Here is a 6,000-nt window from a genome sequence, read left to right on the forward strand (position 1 = left end):
GGACGATTCCTGCGAGAATCTGGTGGAAATTTGGAAAGAATCCCTGCACAATAAGAGAATCAATAAGAGACTAGCTGGGGAAGTTCTTAAAATCTTTGAAGGGATTCCTGCAGAACCTATGGAGGGGTCACGTATGAATCTCTGAATCTTCTAAGATTTCCACATATATTCTTTACAAGGACTCTTCCACAAACCGTCGCAGATTCTATTTCGAATACTTAGGAGATTTTTCTATTCGTCTTTTTCTTCTTTTTGTCCCTGCCATTACATCCTCAATGGGACAGAGCCTGCTGCTCAACTTAGTGTTCAATGAGCACTTCCACAGTTATTAACTGAAGGCTTTCCTTGCCTAAGTTGCCATTTTCGCATTCGTATATCATGTGGCAAGTACGATGATACTCTATGCCCAGGAAAGTCAAGGAAATTTCCATTACGAAAAGATCCTGAACCGACCGGGAATCGAACCCAGACCTCTTCAGCATGACTGTGTGCTTTGTAGCCGCAGACTCTGAACACTCAGCTAAGGACGGCTCCTAATTTGTCTATAATTTCTATGAAATTCTTTGGGAATATTTTTTAGATCCCATCAAAAATATTGTCGCAAAAAAACCTGCAATATGTTTTGTAAGACAAAATCAATGTTTGCAACATTTCAGTCTACCGAGTTCAGCCACACAAGTATCCGCTCCGCGTGGAATTCTGTTCCAAATCTCTCCTTACGCTGCTGGGCTGGCTTTAGTTTAGCCAGTGTAAATATTCTCGCTGCTCGTCATGCAGAGTAGATCTCTTCTTTCGCTGTTTTCGCTTCCGATCCGAAACGTCGTCCGTCAAACAAGCGGCAGCGGCGTTTTTAATACTTATATTGAAAAATCGGAGAGCCACGGTTCTGCCGCCGCCGCGACGTAGGGAGGGAACGTCGCGTCCTCGGGAGACGAATGTACGTAAAAATGCGACGGCCATTATGACGACGACGACGAGAATGAAGCGCGGTGGCAATAAAACATGGATTCATAAGTCGCTGTGCGGCCAGCAGGGAAAGGAGAGGCACCCCGAGGAAATGTTGCCCCTGTCAGTAATGCAGGGATGGTAGCGGTTCAACGGCTGTCTTAAAAATAGGAAAAAGATACTCGATGTTTCGTATATTGATATCGATTTAGGCAACCATAGAAAAGATGGTTTTCGTGGCTACCTCGCCTTGGCCCCTTGGATCCCATTTGCACTAGAAAATCCGGCCAGACATTTATCTAAGGATATTTCTTTTTTTTTATTGCTATACAAGTGTTTACCGACTGCACACATTTTTTTCAAGATTTTTTCCAAGAATTTCGTTAGAAAATAATTTAGGTATTCAATCACAGTTTTGACCAGGTTGAAGTCCGCGACTACAAATCAAAATCATGCTGAAGGTGTCCAGGTTCGATTCCCAGGTGGGCCCAGGATCTTTTCGTAATGGAAATTTGACTTCCCTGGGCATAGAGTATCATCATACTTACCGCACGATATACGAATGCGAAAATGGCAACATTGACAAAGAATGCTCTCAGTTATAATAACTGTGGAAGTGCTCACAAGAACAGGCAGGTAAGAAGCAGGCTCTGTCCCAGTGAGGACGTAATGCTAAGAATAAGAAGAAACCACAGTTATTGATTTATTGATTGTTTAACGGCCTTCTTATAGAAACCCTCCCTGAAATGCCATTCTAAATAGCATTAAGTGTTCAATCTGTTTTTTTAACCAACTTCAGAGATTTCACAATTATTTGGTTTCTGGAATTGCTCCAAAGATTGTATCACCGATTTCTCATGAAAAAAGTCTTCTAGGAGTTCTTGAAGTGATTTTTCTATCGTTTTCTCTTGGATTTTGTCCAAGATTTTCCGTGTAGGAGGACATCTCTATGAGTTCTACCAGTAATTTCTCCAAGGATGTTTCCAATTTTAGATTCCTCCAGATTGAAATTTCCAAAAGGACCTTCTTCTTCTTCTTTTTGGCATTAACGTCCTCACTGAGACAGAGCCTGCTTCTCAGATTAGTGTTCTTATGAGCACTTCCACAGAGAGCTTTCTTTGCCAATGTTGCCATTTTCACATTCGTACATCGTGTGGTAGGTATGATGATACTCTATGCCCAGGGAAATCAAGGATGCTTTCAGCATTTACTCCAGAGACTCCGCATATGATTTCTTCAGGAAGTCTCCCAGAAAATTCTGGAGAAAGAATTCACCAAGGAATATTGCCAGGGATATCCAATGAAACTTCTGTAGAATATCTGAAAGACCTTCCTAGTTCCTGAAGAAGTCATGGTGGATTTTATAGATGAATTGATAGTTTTTTAAATCAATATTAATCGAATCACTGTAAAATTTTCTGAAAAAAAAATCTGTAATAATTGGAAAATACTTTAGTACTTACTGGTGAGAAACCTTAACTGAAATATGAAAGAATCTATGGATATTTTATTAGAAATATCACTCGGATTTTTTTTCGGAATAACTACCAGAGTAAACCTTCAATAAATTTATGAAGGAATCCATATCCATGAAACTGCCGAAAGGACAAAAAGGAAAATAGTGACCTTATGAACTATTTGGCAGGGCTGGCAGCGACTGAGTGTCCTAAAAGCAGGAGGTCTCATGCCTGAAAAAAAAAACAGACAGGAACCCAGAAAAAACCAACAGAAACGAAAAGAGTTGGTCTCAGGACCAACAGGAACCAAGAAACAAAACAGAAGCTAGGAGTAGCAGCAGAAGTTTCTGAGTGGTTTTTCAAATAATCTGACTGGACATTTCGCTAATGATATTCCTAACAGTTATATGTTTCGATGCTTATGTAAATCGACCATCAGTGTGATTGCAATACTGACAGTTTTTGGGAACTTTCTCGTGACATGACGAAAAAGAACCAGGATAGTATCGTGCAGAATTTTCTGGGAAACGTACTTCCCTGAAAAAATTTGTGTAGAAATGGACGGAAAAAAATACTCGAATAATTATTCTCTTATTTGCTGGTGCGAAATTTTACTCGTAATTTATTAGTTTTCAATAAAACAAATCATCGGAATTTGTATGTTTTTACGTAATTACTGTATTTTAATTTACCGAACCGCTCAGCTGTTGAGATCACGGTAAAATTCACCGGAATCCGTAAAATGCGCTTACTTTACATAGAATGATGCAGACTTTATTCGAGAAATGTTTGAAAGGACTGCAGGAGTAATTCCTGCATGAAATGCTGGGGAAATTTTTAGAGAAATGACTGTAGTAACTTAATGAACAATCCCTGATCTAATTCATTGAGGACTTCCTAGATAAGTGTTCTTAATAGATTTCCTTGTGTAAGTCTGAAAGAATTGATTATGAAACTCCCGAAAAAAATCTGTGGATGAATCTTTCAAAGGAATTTCGATGAAAATGGCTAGAAACATAACTGAAAAAAAAATCGGTGGAGGAACTCCTGGAGAGATTTTTGTCGGGTTTCCTGAAACGAATTACTCCATATATTCTGGAACAAGCCTTTATGGATGTGTTTAGAAAAAAGCTACAAACTGTATAATAACTGTAATAACTGGAGGAAAACCTCGAATAATACCAGTGAAAGTTGTTAGAGTAAATTCTGTAGAAAATACTATAGGGCGCCGTCCACAAATTACATAACGCTCTAGGGGAGGAAAAACGAGTAAGCTCTGCCGTTACAGCTCATACAAAAATTTGATTTTTTTTTTTTTTTTTGTAGAAAATTCAGGAGAAATTCTTCTAAGCATCTTTTGAGAAATCGCTAAAAAAAATTGTGGGCGAATTCTTAGGAGAATTTTTGGAGAAATCCCTAGAAATATTGCTAGAGAGGTCCCTAGATGAGTTCTTGATAGTATTCTAGAAGATGATTGGCGAACTCGCCAAGACAAAGTCCTCTGAAGATTACTAAAATAATTCATTCCAATCAAAATCAGTTTTCCAATGCCCAGGATGTCTAAAGCATAAGCATCGATGACCGTCCTATTCGTAGTTGCTACTCCGCGATTGGCCAGAATAATCGAAGTTGCACAAGGAACCAAGAGATGTAGCTTGGAAGAAGCTTACCATCTTCAATGTACACTTTCGAGAACTCCAAACATTTAAAAGTCAATAACGGCGCCGGGTCATCTGGGAAGGAAAGGAATGTTAGTGTGACATCCATTATCAGTAGAGACCGAAATCACCTCTGCATCTCCATGGATGTCATGGAAGGAGTTTTGTTAGTGGGGAGGGATCATAGCTGCATGATTAGGATTCACCTTGGTAAGTGATGCGATACATGCAACCTAAGTTTAAAAAACACTGCTGCATCTTCACCTTCTGCTTGGGCTTGAACGAAGCACTGCCCAGCAGAACGCATAATATACCGACTTATTTCCGCTATAGACAGTTTTTGAAAAACTGCACCAGCCGAATCTAATAATTTGCGGAGAAGATAAAAAAAAGTGACAGATCAATTTTCAACACACTCGTTCGCGCGAGCTGCCTACTGCGATTATTATATTGCCTCTAGACTTTTCAGAGACCTCTCATCCAAACTAGTGATTTGCATTAAAATAGTATTTAGTCAAGCCGCTAAATGAGTCAAGTTTACGAGACCGGCTACCACCCCTGTTGGTAATGAGAGGAGAGCCGGCTTCCTTTGATTGATTTTACTCGCACACCGACGACCGTGATTCAAAAATCTCTTGGCAAAGCTGTCAAAAACTTACCGGGATTGGAATGGGCACTTCTTCTGCCTTGTTTTTTTTTTTGCGGCCCGTGGGATGATGATCCTCAATCCGTGTGCAAAGCCGAGTGTCTCGTCGGATTACAGATGAAAATCTATCAAATCAGACGGGGGAAAAGTATTTTCATCCGCCCCCTTTCAGAATCCGCAATTCGCACCACTCGTATCACAGAACTTCACGATTTATCCAGCTTTAAATTAATCCACCCGTAATATTCCTTCGAATTTCAAGAACCAACTTTGGCTCCTATCAATTCCCCACGAAAAACCACTGCATCCCAGCTTCACAATCCGTCAGAATTCAGAACTTTAAATCCACCATCACTAACAAAACACAACCCGCGGAACTCCTCACTTTGGGAAGAAGGGCATCAATCAATCCTTTTTCCCGTCGTTCCTTCGGTTCGGTTCGCGAATTTCCCGCAGAGCAGAAACCCTCTCCTCGAAAACCGCCGTCGAATTATAAATTATAATTACGGCCACTTTCCGACAAGCAGCACTACACACTTTTTCCTTACACTATACCAAACTATCCGGTGAGTGTTCTTGTGGTTTGATATTTTACTAGATATTATATTGGGACTGACTGAGACTGATTGAGAGAAAATTTATGGGAAAGCGTGTAGCTCAAAACAAAGATAATACAAAACTAGCCAGGCAGAGAAGACGACAGCGAACGCGATGGCGATGGCACACCACACAAGAGTCGCACGCGCGCTGTCACTAATACACTCTCGCGCCGCAGCACATTTTCGACCAGTTTAGGTACTCGAGGGATGGAACGAACACATTCAAGCGGTGACGACGAAGACGGCACATTGCTAGGGTGGCTCAGCAGAAGGTGTAAATTCCATCTCGACATGTGAGATTCAGTTTTTAATTCTTACGTTTTTCGATCTTGCAATGCATTGTAACATGTTGCAGTCGCCCTCTGCGCAATAAGTAAACTTAACCAGAGAGTGAGATCGCGGATAATAAATACAATATAACGTATTGTAACAGTATCATTCAAAACATCGGCAATATAATACAGTATACAAAAAAACAATACAATTATAATAATTATTATTATTTAATTATTACAATATAACATATTGTTTTCAACAATTCTTTGTATGGTATATGCGGTTTTAAACGTTTTTAACATATATGTTTCCAATGTGTGTGTTGTTTTGAATCGTAACAATACAAACATTGATATTATCTCATACAATGTCATTAGTAATTTGAGAGACGCATTTAAAGCATTATCTATTTCATTTTA

At 39.6% G+C, this 6,000-nt stretch overlaps 1 protein-coding gene across 20 annotated transcripts in view; it reads right to left on the reverse strand.

Annotated features, from left to right (window-relative positions):
* LOC5569595 (poly(rC)-binding protein 3) overlaps window positions 1-5,422 on the reverse strand; it is a 441,652-nt gene extending 436,230 nt beyond the window's left edge. For 5 of the 20 annotated variants that reach the window (XM_021842842.1, XM_021842841.1, XM_021842844.1 and 2 more), the window contains exon 1: window positions 5,255-5,421. The gene's annotated coding sequence lies outside the window, so the exon portion shown is untranslated. Of the gene's footprint in view, window positions 1-4,719 lie in introns of all 20 variants that reach the window. The other 15 variants (XM_021842853.1, XM_021842849.1, XM_021842847.1 and 12 more) reach the window with 11 other exon arrangements.
* Between the last annotated feature and the right edge of the window lie 578 nt (window positions 5,423-6,000).

This window comes from Aedes aegypti, chromosome 2, assembly GCF_002204515.2.
Source record: "Aedes aegypti strain LVP_AGWG chromosome 2, AaegL5.0 Primary Assembly, whole genome shotgun sequence".
Taxonomy (NCBI): domain Eukaryota; kingdom Metazoa; phylum Arthropoda; class Insecta; order Diptera; family Culicidae; genus Aedes; species Aedes aegypti.